Source organism: Argiope bruennichi, chromosome X1, assembly GCF_947563725.1.
Source record: "Argiope bruennichi chromosome X1, qqArgBrue1.1, whole genome shotgun sequence".
Lineage (NCBI taxonomy): Eukaryota > Metazoa > Arthropoda > Arachnida > Araneae > Araneidae > Argiope > Argiope bruennichi.
In genome coordinates, this window is record NC_079162.1 from 103,080,500 (window position 1) to 103,102,152 (window position 21,653).

General features: G+C 26.0%; 1 long non-coding RNA gene across 3 annotated transcripts in view; it reads left to right on the plus strand.

Moving 5' to 3' along the window:
• The window catches only part of LOC129959494 (uncharacterized), a 37,561-nt gene that overhangs the window by 12,292 nt on the left and 3,616 nt on the right, over window positions 1–21,653 (plus strand). Inside the window, exons 1-8 of one of the 3 annotated variants that reach the window (XR_008783445.1) lie at window positions 1,165–1,269; window positions 2,959–3,014; window positions 5,053–5,113; window positions 13,384–13,458; window positions 17,480–17,535; window positions 18,125–18,224; window positions 19,266–19,326; window positions 20,338–20,662. This is a non-coding gene — a long non-coding RNA (uncharacterized LOC129959494). Of the gene's footprint in view, window positions 1–1,164; window positions 1,270–2,958; window positions 3,015–5,052; window positions 5,114–13,383; window positions 13,459–17,479; window positions 17,536–18,124; window positions 18,225–19,265; window positions 19,327–20,337; window positions 20,663–21,653 lie in introns of those variants that run through there. The other 2 variants (XR_008783446.1, XR_008783447.1) reach the window with 2 other exon arrangements.

Genomic DNA, 21,653 nt, shown 5'->3' on the forward strand with positions numbered 1-21,653 from the left:
ATTTATCATCATAATCCTATTCCTGGAATCATATTAGTTAAAAAAGGCGAAATAATAATTGAAGATCTATTTTCAAACATGAATGCTACGACAAATCAAATTATTTCCCTGCCAGACGCCATTGTCCCGCAAAACAATTTTTGTGAAATTCATCTTTCAAACTTTAGTTTTCTAAATAAAGCTTTTCCTAGTTATATGATCAAGAATCTCAGAAGAAACTGTATGCAAACAATTTCATTATATTATCACTACTGATGCATCTAAATCCCAATCTTTCACTTCTATTGCAGGTATCTCTTGTAATCAATCCTTCATTTATAGAATTCCCCCTATCAATTCTATATTTACTGCGGATGCCTTTTCTCTTTGCCAAGCTCTGCATGAATATTCAGTTACAGGAAGAAATCTGCTTTTGTTGACGGACAGCTATTCGGCCCTTCTAGCTCTAAAATCCCTTACAATTAAATCTCCAAAAATCCATCATAGATTAGTTAGCAAAATTCAAGCATGGAGAAAATTAAATCATAGAATATGTTTGGTGTGGTCTCCAGGACATTCACAGATGGAATGAAAAGGCGGATGTACTAGCAAAAATGATCACGGAGTCGCACTCATTGCTGGAGTGGATTACTTCAGAAGATTTAATTTCTTATTATCAGGAAATTTCACTACAAAAAACGAATCATATCTTCCTAAATAGCAAATATTAAGAATCTATCGGCGTTGTTCTCACTATGTTTTCCCCTAATCTATGGCTCAAAATTAGAAGAGAAGATATCACAACTGCATGACATTTAACCCAGATGATTATCAGCTCTGTTGAATCGATTCGAACTACAAAATTACCCTCACTGCCAAGTTTGTAATCTTGAAAATAACATTGAACATATCATTTTGTTTTGTTCCAAATACGCAAATCATAGGTCAAATCGTTTTTCAAAACTTAATATTAGTCTTCATTCTTGTTCTTCATTCAAAACGTTTATTCAAAAAGCTGTTTCTAAGAAGCAGTATCTCCGGATTTTTCTCCGATCTCTGAAATTTTTTAACATCTATTGAATGAACTGTTTTGGAATTAGGGGATAACGGCCTTTGTTGTCAAAAATCCCATTCTCATACATTTCAATCAATCAATCAATTAATAGAAATGTTTTGTTTGGGGTTCTTACCTTACTGTGGATAGTCGGCAGTTTGTTTTCTTTTTTTTTGATGTTAGATACTTCATAATTTTTTTTTATATATATAAAAAGTATCTAGTGCCTTGTGACAGTAAGTTCATTATGAAAATTTAAGATAGTATATTTCTGATTGGGCATTTATTGTTTCAGTTATTTAATTCCTATTTTTGCTAAAGGCCTTTTTGAATGGGTTATAGGTATGTAATGAATGAGATCATACAAAATTACTATCAGGAATCAATGATTTGTAATGCCCTACATCTTCAATCAGATAGTAAAATATTTCATTTTCTTCAGAACTACTTTCAGTCTGTTTAATTTAAATTCTATTCTTGGTTATATGAATTATATATTAGTAAATAAAAATAAAGGAGAATTTCTTTCATGTATGTAGTATTTTCTGGGTTGTATAAATTTCTAGAATCGATGATAGCAAAGTAAAATAAATTAGATAAAAGTTTTACTTCATTACTAAAATTTATGCATGCTCTATAGTGATTTCCTTTTTATTATTGTTTTTATAGTTCTTATTCACATTTTGCTACTCAGAAGTTTATTAAAAATATAACTTAATTTATTCATGAGCATGCATTAATTTTAGTTTGTTAGTTTATTCATGTTGAACTGGTCTCAGGGAAGCATTCTAAATATTCTTCTGTTATTGAAACTCCTAAATTTTGTATGTGTGCCACTGATATTCTGCCTAATTTTTTTAATGCAATACATTTTTTTCTTCATACATTCTCTTCATATTTGACCCTTATTTGTTCAAATATTATTTCTTTTTAGTATCATTAAAATTTATTATGCATATGATAATGTATATGTAATTTGTTGATAAATTTTTATATATTAAATGGTCTAAACTTTATAAAAACATTTTTGTGTTTTGTTGTTGTTCTTGATTATTGTATTTTTCTATTAGACCAAATATATTTCTCTGTTCAACTCTGAATTTAGAGCTAATTATGCTGCAGTGATTTTATGTGATTCTAAACCTGGAATTGTTTTTGCAAAATTGGCTTCAATTTTTATGCTAAAGTAACAGTGAAATTTCTTGTGAATTCTCATTTTTGTTAATTCATGTTCTTATATGTGTGTGGCATTCAAATCGCATTGAAACTGTTTCAGTTGAATAAACTCTTATATAATTAAGTCATTGCAAGAAATAATCCTCTTTGTGAAAAGTAATCAATATATAAGTCAAAAATTAAATCAATATACAAATTGCTGTTATATGTAAGTTAGAAATTTTTTTTAAACAAAATGAATGAATGAATGAAATGAAGCAGTAAATTTACAAAAGTGGTTTACCCCACCTGGTTTGATGTTTTTGGTTCCTAATGGAACTTATCTTTTTGTATATTACTGATATGTCAAAGATTAAGAAGATTTGCCCAAATTACTTTGTAGAATATGAACCTTTATGCTTATATTGGAATTCCATTTTTCTAAAGTTTATAAATATTTGATTTGGATAGTTTCTATCCACTGTTAAATATATGGATAGGATGAATATTATTGGAAAATATATAAAAATTAACAGCATGCATTAATGGCTGCAGATGCCATTGAATATTTAGACAATTCAGTGTTTTAAAATTGAGTGCTTATTTGACAAAATTAACTCTGGTTTTAGAATCAACAGCCTCAAGATACCCGAAAAAATGAAATCTTACTTGACAACAAAATTTGTTTTTGAACAGTATTATCATCATTATATTTATTTCTTTGAGCATTCAATGTAACAAAATTTCATTTCTTCTTCTTTTTTTTCTAGATTTAACTGGATGCATATTGAAGTCCTCCACATTGAGACTGAAAAATCTACCTGTTGTAAATGTTTGAGAGATCCTAATTTTTGGTTTATTCTGAAATTCTGGAATATATGACAACAAAATAATTCCATTGCTCATTTTTTCTAAATGATTTGTGTTTTAAAATGTCTTCCTTGCTTGTAAAATGAGTTATTTAGCCTGCAGTTCTTATGTTATTTCTGATCAAACTGTGATGTTTAAAGACTTTCATTTTTCTTTTCTCTTGTTATAAATGCCTTTAAAAATTAAAATAAATGTTATGAATTACTTTTTTTTTGTGTAGGGAGGATTAAAAATTTAATGATACTTAAGTTAATAATCCATAAATTTACTATTTAAAATTTAGATATGCTGTTTTGTGCACAAAAATGTGTTTTTGACTATCCATTTCTTAATATTTTAAGTTTTTACCAGATGTTCTAATTGTGATAGTTATTTTTTTTAATATAATATTATAGATATTGCAACTGATTATTTTTTAAAAACTAAAATGAAAAGTTTTCATTTTTTAAATGTTAATAACACTACAATTTAAAACATATGTATAGTGAAAATCTTTTTGAATATTTTTTTGTTTGGGTGTTATTTTTAAGATTTGATGAATTAACTGTTATGTTAATTTTGCATGAACCCTCATATTTTAATGGCTGAATAGTTGTGAAGACTTATTTTTTCATTTTATATAGAATTAGAGGTATGTAATTAATAGAAAATTAAATGCCCGAGTTGCCATCTTAGCCTATATATGTTTGTTTTTTTAAATTCTTGTTTTGCTAGTGAAATTCTTTTATAATCCTTGTTGTAAATTGTGATGTTTTTTGCATTTTTTGCTGCTCAACAATTTATTATAAATTGTGATTGCCCTGTTTGTTAGCAGTAATTTGTTTGAATTTATCATTTTTTCTCATGCTGAAATTTTTAGAAGTAAGACATTCAAAATCTTTTTCTGTAATTGAAAATATTGAACTTTCTTAAATTTTAGATGAATGCCATTGATATCTGTCAATTTTTTTTCCATGAAAAATTTTCTTTTCTTGTTTGACCAGTTTTGTATTATTGTCTGTTTCTGATGATATTGATACGTTTTGCAATAACATTTATACAGCATATTACCAGATATCTCAAATTTATTGATAGACTTTCTATTTAAATTTTTTAAATATAATGTTGTAGATATTGCAACTGATTAAAAAAAAAAAACTAAATTGAAAATTTTCCATTTTTAAAATGTTGATAATACTGTAATTTTAAATATATGTATAGTGAAAATCCTTTTGAATATTTTTTTGTTTGTTGGTTATTTTTAAGATTTGATGAAATAACTATCATGTTAATTGTGCCACGAACCCCTTCATTTTGATGACTAAATGGTTGGGAAGACTTTTTTTTTTAAAACATTTTTCCAAAATACTTCACTGTATTATAGTTGATACACATAAATTTGTATCATATAAAAAGACAGTTATTTTGCATTGAAGTATGATTAACACTGAGATTATCTGTTTCCATTTTTTAAATTATAATGATAGTGAATAGTTGAAACAGTTTATTTGTTTGCAACTGATTTTTTAAAAAAAAAAAACTATATTGAAAATTTTCCATTTTTAAAATGTTGATAATACTACAATTTTAAATATATGTATAGTGAAAATCCTTTTGAATATTTTTTGGTTTGTTGGTTATTTTTAAGATTTGATGAATTAACTATCGTGTTAATTGTGCCATGAACCCCTTTAATTTGATAACTAGATTGTTGGGAAGAATTTACATTTTTCTAAAATACTTCACTATATTATAGTTGATACACATAAATATGCATCATATATAGAAACAGTTATTTGGCATTGAAAGCACTGAAATATGATTAACACTGAGATTATCTGTTTCCATTTTTTAAATTATAATGATAGTGAATAGTTGAAACAGTTTATTTGTTTAATTAACTTGGGGAAGAATTCAATATTTTCTTCTTATATTTTTTTATGTATTAAAAAAATGGGTGTTTTTTATTTATATTTAGTTATGAAATAAAATCCTTCATCTTTCTTTCCTTCCAGGCCTAATGATACTGAAATTGAGCATTCTCTGCATGATTTGAGGCTGAAAAATATCAAAATGGTAAGTATTTTAGAAATCATTTTGGGCATGTTATATTTTTTATGTACATCAGTAAGTATATCTACTGCTTAGTTACACCACAAAATTAATTATAGGTGAGAATCTTTTCTCATTTAAATCTCATGCTTGGATAGGGAAACAAAAGAAAATAAAGAGGATTTATCGTGTTGTTCTGAATAGTTATTGAGTTGTTTAAATGATAAGAAAACAAGTTGTTATATTAACCGATTAATCCCTTCTTCAAAAATATAAAATTTAACCTTTTGTGCTTGAGAAGTCACTCAAGGTCAATGTTGATTCGAAGTCAGCAGTGAACTGTACTTTTGCTTAAACTTCTTTATTTACATTATATGCACTCCTTTTGCAGTGAGTATAATACATGGCTGATTACAGTATTGCATTGTGGTTGGCTTTGTTAAGCCTTACAAACTGAAGTTGTTTACAGCTTTTGTCTGTCATATAGTTGTCAGACTACATACATGAATTTTAATTTTTAAAAAAAAAAAAAAAATCTTCAAACATATTTATTTGTTTAGAAAATGTGAGCAACTTATTGTTTATTCATTTTTTAATTCATGTATCATAGAGAATGATATTAAATAGAGTTGAATTTTGTGAGTTTGCATTATTTAAAATTAAGGTCATAGCAATGAAACATTAACAAAGAATAGTAGAACTTCATTACCTCCAGGCATGCATATGCTTCACCATCTCAGAACACATGAATGAGCAATTCAGTGACATATCATTTGTCGCAGAAATTATCTGAAACTGATTCTTATTCAGATGGAAAATCTGGTTACTCTCAAAATGAACTCCTCGCTGTGAAGAGGAGCTCAAAAGCAAAGGTACTAATATCTGTCTCAAAAAATGAGTGGCGTGAAAAAGCCGCAAATAATAGAAATGTGTAAGCACCATTTTCCTTCTGTTATTCTTTAGAAAGACAACAACAATACAATATGTTGAAAGAAATGCATGAACTGCATTCATCTACATTTTGGAACTTTTTGGATTTAGTATTAATGAAAATATTCTGCATTTCATATAATATTGTACAGACACAAAAGCTTGTCAATTCTGGCATGATTGCAGCTTTGGGTTATCGATGAATTAAAAGCTATTTTTTCCTCAAAGTATTTCAGTAAAAAACTTTGTGCTGCAAGGCTTAAACTTTTTTTCATGGAACAGTTATTCAGAGCAGATTGTATGAAATACTAAGATATATACTTTTTGATTTGAAATTAACAAGATCTAAAGTAATTCACACAGATCAATTTGTACTAATATTAGAGATTTTGAACATAATTATTCAAAGTTATTTTTTTTAAAAAGCAATTCGAGTCATATTAGTAGATGAGCAAATATTTCAAGGATTGATAAGCAATACATATGAGGTAATCCTTATAAATTCTCAATTAAATTTTAGATGATTGCTGTTGCTCAGTCAAAATATTTGTTGATTTTCTTTCCATAATCAGATTAAAAAAAAAAAAAAAATTCATACAGACCCATTCATAATACAACATTGAGATGTGATTTTGCAGAGCTGTTTCATATTTTGAACAAAGCACTTTTTTTATTAACTAAAACACTACAAATTAAAGGACTTGACTTTGTTTTTACTGTGAAGCTTAGAAAGCAAGAAGTACTTGGATTATTCTTGCTTGAAAAAGGAGAACTGCACCCAGTCAATATTTTCAAACATGTTAACGTAACTCTACTGGTATAACAAAGAAAAAAAATGCAATGAAATTGTAAAAATTAATAGCTAAATATAATTTAAAAACATATTTTAGCAAACTAGTCATGAAAAAATATGTGGTTTTGGATAATTTAAAGACAGCTGTCAAAACGGTTACTGTGGGTCTTTCTAGGTATACAGATTATACTGCCTTTCTAGTGTTGAATTTTGTTTTATTCCTTGTTCTTTATATTCATCTAAAATAAATTTTTTCTGGAGTTTTAAAATGAGACATCTTGCTACTTTTGTTTATTGTAGCGTCATCCTTAAATACATTAACTTCTTCTGTACTCTTAAATAATTCATTTGTATAATGCTGACAAATTGCAGGTACTCTGTTCAAACCATACATTAATTTCATACAATATTTAATCCATTATGTATATTTATTGTCAAACGTTTCTGACAATTTCTTTTGCAAGTCTGTATGGTGAAAATCTGATTTTGTGATTTGTTTCCTTGCTTTTAAACTACGAAGAATTTCCTTCAATCTCTTGGCATAGTGTGTCTTCATTCAATTAAATTGCAACATAAAGTTACTATATAATTCTCACATAATCCTATATGGCCACCTTGCTTTACTACAAATACTGTCATTTCCATGCAGAGTTCTTCAACTTTTCTTATGATATTCTTTGTTTCTAATCTGTGAATTTCGTTTTCGATCCTGCTTTTTGAAAAAACAGGGTACTGTTTGAACTCTACAACTTCAACGGGTCTTTAAGTTTGAATTTTACTTCAAAATGAATTATTTAACAATTTTACCATGACAATGTCTTTATATTTCTCTAAAAGTACATTAAAGTTTCTTTTGATTTTAGTTCTAACTGCTTTACTCATGTACCGTTCCAAATAGGTTTTATAGAGCCTTGAATTTCAGTCTAATTTTTCCTCAACATTGTACAGATTCATATTCCGATTTTCTTATATTTAATACAGACATTTGCTCCACTGTCTTTTATGAGTCTTCCTTAAAATTTTTCAAAATTACATTCGTAGGTGGAATTTTTTATCTGAAATTTTTCTGTAAGAAGTAGGATTCTTTATACATATAAATGTTTATAGTACTATGCAGTAGTATTATTCTAAATGTTTAACTTATATTCTAATTTCATTGTAGTGCGTTCAAATCAAAAATGAAATGTTGCAAATATTCTCTTTCCTTTCTTAGATCCCTTCTCCTCTTTTTGAGCATAATCATCTGAATCTGAAATTTTAGTTATTTTTTCAAAAGGATTGTAATATTTTTTACTCCTTTTCCACTGAACAGTTCTTGGGTATAGAAAATTAGATTTATTCTTCATCTGTTATTCATGTTGATTTCTGAGGGTTTATTAATATTTAAATAATGGTCACAGAAGGGCAATGTTGTATTGTAAACTGTTGAATTTGCTGAAATTTTCATTCCTGCTCTTGGTTTCCTATTATTTTAAACCAGTGCACTTTATATTTTGCAAAAATTTTCTTTTCTTATTATATCTAATATTTGTCTCTCATCTTCATACAATGCTTGTATTCAAAGCTTTTCAAACTTTGTTAAACATATTATGATGTATCTGAAATTTGTTGACAGAATTTTCTGTATTGAATAATGTAAAATTGTTTAATCTCTTTTTATGTTTCATTTTCATAATTCTGAATTTCTGTTGCACAAAAAATTTGTTTACAATAACTTTATTTCTATGAGTATATGTTTAGAAAATTTCATTTTCTTCCATTCTTTTTTAAACTGAAATCAAAAATCTAATATTGATCCGAGAATGAAAAATCTACCAGTAGTGAGATTTTTGAAATTATCTTGTGCATGTTGTATTTTTTATTTTACATTTAACTTCTGGTATTAGTAACAGAAAAATAAATTAATTTTAGTGCTTGCTTTCTGAAATATTTTTATAATTTACTATTATTAGTTCTTTCTTTGTTGTTTGCAAAAATAGCTACTGTTTCTTATCTTACTGTTGTTGTAATTTGATTGAAATTTTTATAACAAGAAACTCTAATTTTCTCTTTTTCATAATAAAATTAAATAAATGGCTTTCTAATTTTTGAAAATGAAAGCTATCTATAGTTACCATTTAAATTTTGGGGAATATGAAGGAAAATGATTAATTTATTATGCATTGGTGTAGTTTAAAGTGATTCCTTTATGCTCTGATTTCTTCACTTTTTGTTCAATAACATGCCTGAAATTAATAGAAAAATGAGCCACAGATATTACTTTGTCAGCCCACTTGGAATTTATGTTTCAAAATGATAGTTGTCTAAATGTTAAATTTTTATAAGCTATTTTATGTTTATTGAATATTTTTCTATTCAGTTATCCATTGCTAATATTTGGTTGAACCCTTGTTGTCTTCTTTGGAAATTATAACTCTACAGCATTCAATATTTAGATTAGTTTTTTTTTTTAATAATGCTGTATTTTAACTATTTCATATTTATCTCATATTGAGACTTTGCAGATATTATTGGCATTTTTAAGTTGGGGAAAAATGTCATTCATTAAACGTGAATTATCTTTCATAAAAACTAGCTAAGCGCTGAAAAAATTGGTTTCATAATTTATTTGTTTTAGTATTATTTTTCTTCAGTAGACAAGTCATGTGTTCTTGAATATTTGTAATTGAGGTTTGCATTCTTAATATTTTGCAGAATTTCTCTTTTTCAGTATCGTTCAAATTATTTACTTTTCCAATCATTCGAATTTGGTGGATTAATAAATATGTAATGTTCGATCACAAGTTTCTATGAAAAATTGTTTACATAGTTTCATTTTTCCCTTCTCAAAATAAGAAATCTTGTAGTCATGCCTCTGATTATTAATGTATGATTATTTGATCAATTATAAATCAGATAGAATAAAAAAAAATGTAAATGTATTTTTTTGAATTTCAATGTGTTTATTCTTGTGCATACGTTGCTATTACAGGAATAATTATTTATTTAAAAATGAAAATACTTTTTAAAAATTGTTCATCATCCATTGCTTATCCAAGATGAAACAAAAATATAAGGATATATTATATTAACTGTAGAGTCGCTTTATATTTTTAATTTAATGGCATTGTGGAAAAATGATCGAAAATTATATTGTTGTAAGAAGGTGCATATATAAATTGCAGTCCCAATGTGATTGGTATTTCTAACATGAACAATTTGTGTTATTTTTAAAAATGTACATGTTGATAAATTTGATAGCACTTATACAGAATAGCATTGTTAACATGCAAAACATTTCCCAAAGAAGAATCAGGAAGAAATTTCTCATGTATATATTGCTTCTGTTTTTTAATTTAACCCTTTGCACTCTAGTGTAACTTACCATATTCTGAAAAATACGTCATTTTCATATTTTTGTTAGGTAATGATTATTATATGTCATTTAACTACTTAACTGTTTTATTTTCTTTACTATCTAATAAGATGACACCTTCTATTTTGGGAATATTTTCTTATTTTGATTCAAATGGCAATCCATTGAATACTTGACTTATCTATGTATTCAAAGTACATTTAATATTGAATTATAATCGTTAAGAATGGTTTATTTTTTGTTTACAACTATCAAAATTCGATAAATCGATGCACATACGGCATACGGGCAAAACAGTTAAGCGACTTATAGCAAAAAGTCTTACGTTATATTTTTGGAATCATAACAAACCTTGTAACTATATTTTACAATGTCCAAAACAATGAAAGGAATTCTTACACTCACACATGCATAATTAGGCACCTCATTACTTTTTAGCATGCAAAGGGTTGATTCTGACAACATTCAGTATATCAAGATTTTAATTTTACATTAAAAAACTAGCCTTGTTCTAATGAAGACTGATATTAATGTTTTCTCAATATTTTTATTTTTAAATATTAGTCAGATGCTATTTGTGATGCATTCTTAATCATTGTGATCACATTTAAATTGCAGGATATATTATTTTGATGAATGTTAGTTAACTTGCATTGAAGTTATTTAAATATTTAATTTGTTTTGTTTATCAGAGTGAGTGCATGTTATTTTATTAATGCATGGAAATGTAGACCAAATAAAGGAAGATGTTGTACTTTGGGATATTTATTTATATATTTATTAACTTGGCTATGCTTTAAAGTTTTGCCTTCCAAACTATTTTAAACATAATCATATAAGAAATGCATCATTATTATTCAGGGGCATAATAAAGTGTAGTTTTTTTAAATTTATTTATTTACAACTTTGAAAATGTAATCCAGCACAATATTATGTAACTTGCTGCTGAGGTGAGATTAAAATAAGCACTTTAAAAAGAAAAATCAGGATAATATATTTATTTTTTAATTTCATTGATAATTAAATTTCATAATTATTATTATCTGCAATTTTGTCATTTTTGACAATTTGAATAACCTTACCTTTTTTCCTGATACCATTTTTTTTCCCCTAAACAAAATTATTTAAGATTATATATATGTCTCTGTGTGTAATAAAGTGAATTAACTTATTTGTTTTATAACATAATTCTACATATCATACAATCACTGTTGTATCGAGGGATATCCTGAGGAACAACATGTTATTTGTTCGAAAGTACTGCAATGAGTATTTTAATAAACAGTAGTTATTGAAATACTTTTTGGGGTCCACTGTATTTAATCTTTATAAAAGCCATATTTCAAAGATAAAATTCACACTGAATACAAACAGTAGCATTAAAGACATAACAATCAGGATGATGCTGATTAAATATTTACTTATGAGAGAATAGTTTTTAATTTTCTGATTGTAAGCAACAAAACATGCAATTACAACACCAAGCTTCCTGAACTGCTGTGCTAGTTAGAACAACTACAGTAGCGCATTCTGATATATTTCCTACACTATTTCCTACTATTTTTTTTTTATTTTCCTAATTCTGTTTCTTGTTCTTTTATAGACAATAAAGCTTTCAACTCACCAAAACTACTAATAAAGTTGTTTCTCATATAAGTATTTATTCATTGAATATGATGAGCAAATAAGCCCATTACTGAAGGAGCCTTGTATTACATAATGTAAACAAAAATTACACTTGTGAATGAATGATAATTTCATAATTCCTGAATTATTATTGAAAACTTTTATTTTGTATTATTGATGTGTGTAGCATTTCTAAATAAGTGGTCATATATAATTAGTATGAATTCTTTTATTAATTTTATTTAACATTATGATTTTTAAAAATATCTCAGAGTTTTTTAGTATCGACATACAGGCTGGTATTTTTATTCCAGCTTAAAAGAGACATGGTGAATGTCTTTCATAAGACTTAAGCCATTTAAAAATGATTTAGCTCATTCCCTGATAGTCATTCTATATTTGAAAGGATCCTTGCTTTCTCTGAAAAGTCACAAAATATATTAAAAAATATTGCTTTTGAACAGGTTTTTATATACTTTAAATAATATTTTGTCAGCCCGATTATATTCTTTTGTTACTAAACTGTATCCAGTAAGTCATTTGAATATATTGGGAAAATTCATGAAAAAAGTTAATTTTTCTTCCCACTGAAACTCATTTATATTTCAGTGTATTATGTATTCAGCATTCTTTTCTAGGATGATGTATGTTGAAAGAAAGAGCATTATACTATTTATTTTCAAATAATTAAATAATAATGCTTAAGAATTTTTAGAGTTTTGTATATGTAAATCAGAAAGAATATACTCCATCGATTATATGGCATTCGTAGGTTTTCTAGATTGTTTCATTTTTTAGCATAAAAGTTTCCAAATGAAGCAAATTTCTGTACAGTTTAGCCAATCATCATTTAAAACTGAATGACATGAAATATTGTATGATAATTGTTTAAATGTAGAATTTGTTTGTTTCTTGTAGAATTTTAAGAATATTTTTTGCAGGAAAATGTCTATTATGTTCAGTGGATAGGAATGTATTTATTTCTAATTATTTGTATTTTTGTTCCATAAAGTAAGTTCATGTTGTTGTTTTTTCGTGATACTACCTACCTCACAATTTTATATATATATATATATATATATATATATATATATATATATATATATATAAACAATATCCATTGTCTTGCAACAGTAAGTTCATTCTGAAGATATAGATAGTATATTTCTGATTGGGCCTTTATTGTTTTAGTTTTTTCTTTCTAATTTTGCTAAAAGCCTTTTTGAACTGTCGTTATGTAATGAGTGAGATCATACAAAATTACAATAAGAAATCAATGATTTTTAATGCCACCCTCTTCAATCAGATAATAAAATATTTTATCTTCTTCAGAACTGCTTCTGTGTAATTTAAATTCTATTCTTGATTATATAAATTATATATTAGTAAATAAAAAGGAAGAAGATTCCCCCCCACTTCCCTCTTGTATATATTAAGCTAACTTCAATTTCTAATTAAGTTTAAAAACATTTTAGTGTTGAAGCTTAATAAACACAGAATAAATTATAAACAATTTAAACCACAATAGAAATATATATTATTGCATATTATATTTTATTACATGTATAATGTTTCAATAATTTTTAATAGATTGCATTCTTATTAAGTATCTCTTTGTGGAAGGAAGAAGGTATGTTCAGCATTTAAAGAACATTCTTTTGGAAAGTAAGCTTTTAAAATTAAATATTAACATATTTATTAATACATACAATATACGTTTTTGCTCTTAATTTAAAATTCATTTAAATCATTTCTCTATACAAAGAGATATATTTATATAATTTTTAGTTCTGCACATTATATAAAGAAGAATTTTATTAAGTGTTTTATGATGTATCTTTAATTAGTTGGTGGATTATTTGATATTGAATAGTATAAAATTTTCAAAACTATTTTTAGATTTGTTATTGATAAATTATAAATATTTATTTCATATAACTTTTTTTCATACAAATTTTATTATTTAAAAAATTTCAATTTCTTTTCTTTTAAAATTTGTAAGACTCAAATCAGAGGTCTCTGCATGATCTAAGACTGAAAAGTCTTCCTAAGGTTGGCGTTTTACAAATTCTTTCATGTGTATATTATTTATTGGTTTGTATAAATTACTAGAATCAATGATAGCAAAGTAAAGTAAATTAGATGACATCTTCACCTCATTACTAAAATATATTCATGTTTAATAGTAATTTCTTTTTTAATATGATGCAAAAATAGTTCTTATTTTTTGGCATGCCTTTGATAGAAATTTTCTCTTAGTTCATTTTTTTAAATATATATTGTTAATAATTTACTATTTAAGGTGGCCAATTTTTAATGCAAGGTGCTTACTTTAATATACAATAATAATATCTTGAGTCTTCCTCTCATTTGCTTATTTCTTCCTTATTGAGTAAAGTGTTTGAAATTAATAGAAAATGAACTGCAGAGGTTGGTCTGTTTGCTCACTTAGAGATTATTTTTTGAATACCGTAGTTGCCAGTCAGAAATTGTTGTAAATTTTGTTGTTGGGATGATTCTTTGCACATTTTGCTACTCGGCTGTTTATTAAAAATATAGCTTGATATATTTATGAGCATGCATTTATTTTAGTTTGTTAATTTATACACATTGAACTGATGTCAGGGAAGCATTCTAAATAGTCGTCTTTTACTGAAACTACAAAAATTTTTATGTGTGCCACTGATTTTTTGCCTAATTTATTAATGCAATGCATTTTTTTCATCATACATTCTCTTCATATTTGACCCTTATTTGTTCAAATATTATTTATATTTAGTATGAGTTAGATTTATTATGCATATGATAATGTATATACTATATGTTGATATATTTTTATATATTAAAAGTTTTAAACTTTAATAAAAACATTTTTGTGTTTTGTTGTTGTTCTTGATTATTGTATTTTTCTATTAGACCAAAGATACTTATCTGTACAACACTGATTTAGTGTTAATTATTCTGCAGTGATTATATGAGTAATTATGAATCTGGAATTGTTTTTACAAAATTGCCTCCAATTTTTTTGCTAAAGTGAAAACAAAATTTCTTGTTAATTCATATTCTTATATGTGTAGCACACAAATCACGTCGAAACTGTTTCAGTTGAAAATACTATTATATAATTAAATCATTGCATTAAACTATCTTTATTCTGAAAAGTAATCAACATATCAAACAAAAGTTAAATCAATATACAAATTGATATTGTATATAAGTTAAAGTTAAAAATTTTAAACAAAATGAATGAATGAAATAATGCAGTAAATTTTCAAAGGTTGTGTACCCCACCTGCTTTGATGTTTTTATTTCATTACTATCATATCCTAATGGAACATCTCTTTTTGTATATTACCAATATGTCCCAGATTTTAAGAAGATTTGTCCAAATTACTTTGTAAGAAATAAGCCTTTATTCTTATATTGGAATCCAATTTTCCAGAATTTTTTGGCATACATGCAACTTTCTCTGTTGTTTTCTGCATTGTTATAGCCTAAAATATTATCAATAACTAATGTAAAACAATATGGCCATGCAAAAGAAAAATAAAAGAAAAAATTCTATATCAGACATAGATGTGGAAGATATTTTCTCTTTACTAAATTTATTAATTACTAGAAAGTAAAAAAATCTCTGCTTTATTAAATATTCATTACTCAGCCGAGAAATTGTTTTAAACATATTGGAAGCAACCATCATTATTATTTTGAGTCCAAATCAATTGTTTCTTGAGATTGGAATAATTATATAATGTCTATCATCTTAAGGATCCCTGATAAAATGTACTACACTTAAAGCTAAGTTTTGTTTAAAATGCCATTTCATTTGCTTTTGATTAGTGCATTCCTTACTATCTTCTAATCAAATAAAACAGGAATATCATATCTCATGTAACTGTTGGAAGAAGGCAATTTTTAGATCTTCATGAATAGACCTCTGATGTTCCTGAAAGCAGAGTATCCTTAGGACCTTTTGATATTCTCCTTTTCCAGGTTGAGATTCTCCTTTTCCAAGTGAAAATGACTGTTAGAAGTTGTGTAGCAACATTTAAACATCTGCTTTTATTGTCTGTAATAGGCCTCAAATCAAAATCCTATAATTTTTCCATACAAAAAAGAAGCTGGTGATTATTATTGCAATATACAAGGTATTTGTGTGAAGAATTTTCACCTCCCTTGTTCTGTAAAGCAGTTATTTTAATGTTTAAAAATTCACTCCTCCTTTCTCTAATTTAGATTCTAAAGATTCTGAGTTTTTCTTTTACTGGTCATCCAGATAACTGAATGGAAATGCAAATTAACCATATGATGCAAGAATAAAATATTTACCATTGATAACTTTTTTTCAGAAATTATTTTAAGCATGGGTATTTTCTGGTTTATTCTCAACTTCTTTAATCTATAGTAGCAAATAAAAACAAATCATATTTTCTACTTATATATGCTAATTTATTCATATTTATTATGATTTCACTTGTTTCTGATATGAATTTTTTTATTAATTAGCAGTATTTTTCTTTTCACTTACCAAAAAATTTAATTTTAATTTAAAAGTGATGCTATAAACTACCTTATTTTTAGCAATGAAAATTAATTTAGTTTGTAATCTGGGAATTTACTTTTTAAATTTTTTAGCAAGGAATTCTTTAAGTTTGACATTCATAAATCTGATTAAGATTTTTTTTTTTTTTTTTTTAGTATTCAACTGTTTTTAAATTAGTTGTTTTACATTAGTTATTGATAATCTTTTAGGCTATAACAATGCAGAAAGCAACAGAGAAAGTTGCATGTATGCCGAAAAATTCTGGAAAATTGGATTCCAATATAAGAATAAAGGCTCATTTTTTACAAAGTAATTTGGACAAATTTTCTTAAAATCTGGGACATATTGGTAGTTTGACATTCATAAACCTGATTAAGATTTTTAGTATTCAACTGTTTTTAAAAAAATATATCGTAATAATCTCTCATTCATTCCAGTTTCTCTGTGCTTATTTACATTGAAATATATACATTATTCTAAATCCTCTATTGTAAAGGAAACTGTTAAATTATCTTAAATTTTTGATGCATGCCACTAATTTCCCACCTGATATTTGGTGAAATATGTTCTGTATTAAAAAAAAACTTTTTATTCTTATCTGACCTGAATTTTTCTGTATTTTTAAATATTGTTCACATTATGTAGAATTTATTAAACATATTACAGTGTATCTAAAATTAGTTGATAGATATTCCTACTTGCACTTTTCTAATGATCAAAGCCTTTTACACACGCAATACAAATGTCTGACACTGTGATGATTAACCAGCATTCCATCCCATACTGCAAACTTTCTTTTGTTCATGTTTCTATTTTTGCCATTGAGTTTACTGATATTTGACTTGAATAGTTTATGCCTGTTTTTAAATATATGGATAGAAGGAATATTAGTGGAAAATCTATAAAAATTAGCAGCATACATTAATGGCTGCAGATGCCAATGGATATTTAGTCTATTAGTGTTTTAAAATTAGTACTTATTTGACAAAATTAACATTGGTTTTAGAATCAACAGCCTCAATATACCCTAAAAATTAATTCTTCCTTCACAACAAAATTTGTTTTAGAAGAGTGTTATCAACATTAGATTTATTTCTTGGAGCATTCAATGTAACAAAATTTAATTTCATTTTTTCCCCCTAGATTTAACTGGATGCATTTTGAAGCTATCCTCATGGAGACTGAAAACTCTACCTGTGGTAAACTTTTCAGAGATCCTAATTTTTTGTTTATTCTGAAATTCTGGAATCCATGGCAGTAAAATAATTCCAATGCTCACTTTTTCTAAATTATTTGTTTTAAAATATTTTCATTCTGATGCTTTAAAACAGTTATGTATTCTATAGTGTTTGTTATCTCTGATTCTAATTGTGGCAATTAAAGAATTTCATTTTTCCTCTCTCTTGTTATAATTGCCTTTAAAAATTAAAATAAATGTTATGAATTGTTATTATTATTGTTATTTTGAGTTGGGAGGATTAAAAACTTAATGATACTTAAGTTAGTAATCCGTAAATTTACCATTTAAAATTTAGATATGGTGGGTAGCAAACAAAAATGCTTTGTTGACTGTACATTTGTTAATATTTTAAGTTTTCACCTGATGTTCTAATTGTAATAATTAAATTTTCTGAATTTTTTAAATATAGTGTTATAGATATTGCAACTGATTATTTTTTTAAACTAAAATGAGAAGTTTCTATTTTTAAAACCTTAATGCTACAATTAAAAAAAATATGTATATTGAAAATCTTTTTGAATATTTTTTGTTTGTGTGTTATTTTTAAGATTTGATGTATCAACTGTCATGTTATGCTATGAAACCCCATATTTTGCCTACTGAATGGTTTGGAAGAGGTATGAAATGGTAGAAGAGGTAGAATAAGAGGTATGAAATTAATACAAAATTAAATGTCCAAGTTACAATCCTAGCCTGTTTATATATTTTTTAATTCTTGTTTTGCTAGTGAATTCTTCTTAATCCTTGTTATAAATTGATGTTTTTTGCTACTCAACAATTGATTAAAATCTATGATTGGCTTATCCACAAGCGGTAATTTGTTTGAATTTTTCAGTTTTTCTCATGCTGAAATTGTCAAAAGTAAGACATTAAAAATATTTTTCTGTGATTGAAACTATTGAACTTAAATTTTTTATGCATGTCACTGATTCCTGTCAATTTTTTTTCTTGTCATTTATGTTTCTTTTTATATTCATGAAAAATTTTCTTTCCCTATTTAATCCACTTTAGCATTACTTTCTCTACTTCTGATGACATTCTTATACTTTTGCAGTAAAATTTATGCAGCATATTCCCAGATATCTCAAATTTATCAATGGGCTTTTTGTGAAAATTTTTTTTAATATAATGTTATATATATTACAACTGATTATTTTTTAAAAACTAAAATTAAAAGTTTCCATTTTAAAAATGTTAATAATACTACAATTTAAAATATATGTACAGTGACAATCTTTATGAATATTTTTTTGGTTGTTGGTTTATTTATTATTATTATTTTAAATATTTGATGAATTAACTGTCATGTTAATTGTGTCATGAACCCCTATATTTAGATGGCAGAAAAGGTATGAAGGCTTTTATTTTTACATTCTTCAAAAATACTTCACTATATTATAGAAGATACACATAAATATGCATCATATTTAGAAACAGTTATTTAGCATTGTAAATATGATTGATTTATTTTTAAAAATTAAATCTCAGTTTAGATGTTTTCACTGTTTAAATGATAATGATGAACTGAATAGATTGAAACAGTTTAGTTGTTTAATTAGCTTGTGGGAAAATTCAATATTTTCTTAGTTATATTTTTTCTCTACAGAAAAAAAAAATAAATAAATGGTACACTTTAATTTATTTATATTTTCCTTCAGAATAAAATGCTTTATCTGTCTTTTCTTCCAGGCCTAATGATAGTAAAATTGCACATTCTCTGCATACTTTGAGGCTAAATAATACAAAAATGGTAAGCATTTTAGAAATTTTTTTAGACATGTTATATTTTTTATATTTACCAGGAAGTATATCTATTGCTTAGTTACACAACAAAATTATATACAGTTGAGAATTTTTTCCCACTTATATCTCATGCTTGGACAGGGAAACAAAAGAAGAAGAAAAAATAATAGTTGCTCCTAATAGTCTTTGAGCTATTTAAATGATAAGAAAATTAGTTTTATATTAAACAATTAATTCCTTCTAACCTTGGCATCTAAAATAAGAAATTAAAGCATCTCTTATGTACCTTTGAAAATTACATTCTTGTTTCATGATATTAAGCATTTTAGTGAAAAATTTATTAAAATTCTTTCTTTCAAATATTAAAAATTCTACAACTGCTTGAGTAAGCCTTTTAAAACCAAGCCAAATAAAATAATTTTATAAATCAAATTTTTTTTAATGTCACATAGTTGTGAGACTACTACATATATAAATTTAAATTTTTTTCAGAAAAGAAATTTTAAACATTTATTTTTTGAGTATTGTATTTTAAAGAATGATTCTAAATTGTGTTGAATGCTGTGGGTTTGCATTATTTGAAATTAAGGTTCAATTTTTTGTATATGGTCTTCTCTTTTTCACTGTATCGATTTTTCATATTTTAGTGAATATCATATCTTTTATTATATTTTAAGATATCTTCATCTGCATATTTTATGTTCCATTTAATTTATTTGTATGTATTTATTTTATTGTGATGCCTTTTAAATAATTATACATTTTTAAGCAGAATTATTTGCCCAGATCTACCATTTGTCTTTTCTACTACATTTAGGGTTTTGAATTAATACAGTTAACTTAATACACATTTAATTGAATATTACATATGCATTGGAACATAGCAATGAAACATTAGTAAAGAATAGTAGAACCTCATTAACTGCATGCATGCATATGATTTACCGTCTCAGAACAATATCCAATTCAGTGACATATCAATTGTCGCAAAACTTATCTGAAACCAATTCTTATTCAGATGGAAAATTTGATTTCTTTCAAAATGAATTCCTGGCTGTGAAGAGGAGCTCAAAAGCAAAGATACTGATATCTATCTCCCAAAAATGAGTGAAGTGAGAAAGCTTCAAAAAATAGAAAAGTGTAAGCTGCAGTTTCCTTCTGATATTCTTTAGAACGACAACAACAATACAATATGTTGAAAGAAATGCCTGGACTGCATTCATCTGCCTTTAGGCATGTAATTTTTTGGAATTTTGCTAGTACATGAATACTCTATATAAATGAAAATATTCTGCACTTCATGTAATATTATGCATACAGAAAAGCTTGTCAACTCTTGCTGATATGCAGCTTTGTGTTATAGATAAGTTAAAAGCTCTTTTTTTCGGAAAATATTTCAATAGAAAAAAAAATTATGTTGCATGACTTAAACTTTTTTTCATGAAATAGTTATTCACAGTAGAGTGAGAGTAATTTTAAGATATTTACTGTTTGATCTGAAGTTTACTAAATCAAAAGTTCTTCAGACAAATCAATTTGTATTAATATATTAGTGTTTTTGAACATGCTTATTCAAAATTATTTGTTTTTTAAAAAGCTATTCAAATCAATGGTAGATGAGCAAATATTGGTAGGGAATCATGTAGGGAAACCTTGATGAATTCTCGATTTAAATTTTCGATGGTAGCTGATGTTTTGTCACAATATTTGTTGATTGGCTTTCTACAATCAGAAAAATTCGAACAGACCCTTTCATGATATACTAGTGAGGTTGCGATTTCGCAGAGCTGTTTCATATTATTTAACAAAACATTGTAACTAACATTTTTTTTATTAACCAAAACATTACAAATTAGAGGACTTAGCTTTATTTTTACTATGAAGCTTAATAAGTAAGAAGTACTGAGATTATTCGTGCTTAAAAAAGGAAAACTGCACTCAATCAATATTCTCAAACATGATAACATAACAATGAAAAGAAAATGCAATGAAAATATAAAAAAAATTAATAGCTAAATATAATTTAAAAACATATTTTAGCAAACTAATCTTGAAAAGTGTGCTGTTTTGGATAATTTAACAAGAGCTGTCAAAATGATTACTGCTGATTTTTCGAGGTGTACAGAGTAAACTGCTTTTCTAGTGTTGGATTTTGTTTTATTCCTTGTTCTTTATATTTATCTAAAAAAATTTTTCTGGAGTTTTAAAATGAGGCGTTTTGCTGCTTCTGTTTCTTCTAGCATCATCTTTTAAACACATTAACTTCTTCCAGACTATTAAATAATTCATCTGTATAATGCTGATAAATTGCAGGCACTCTGTTCAAACAATATA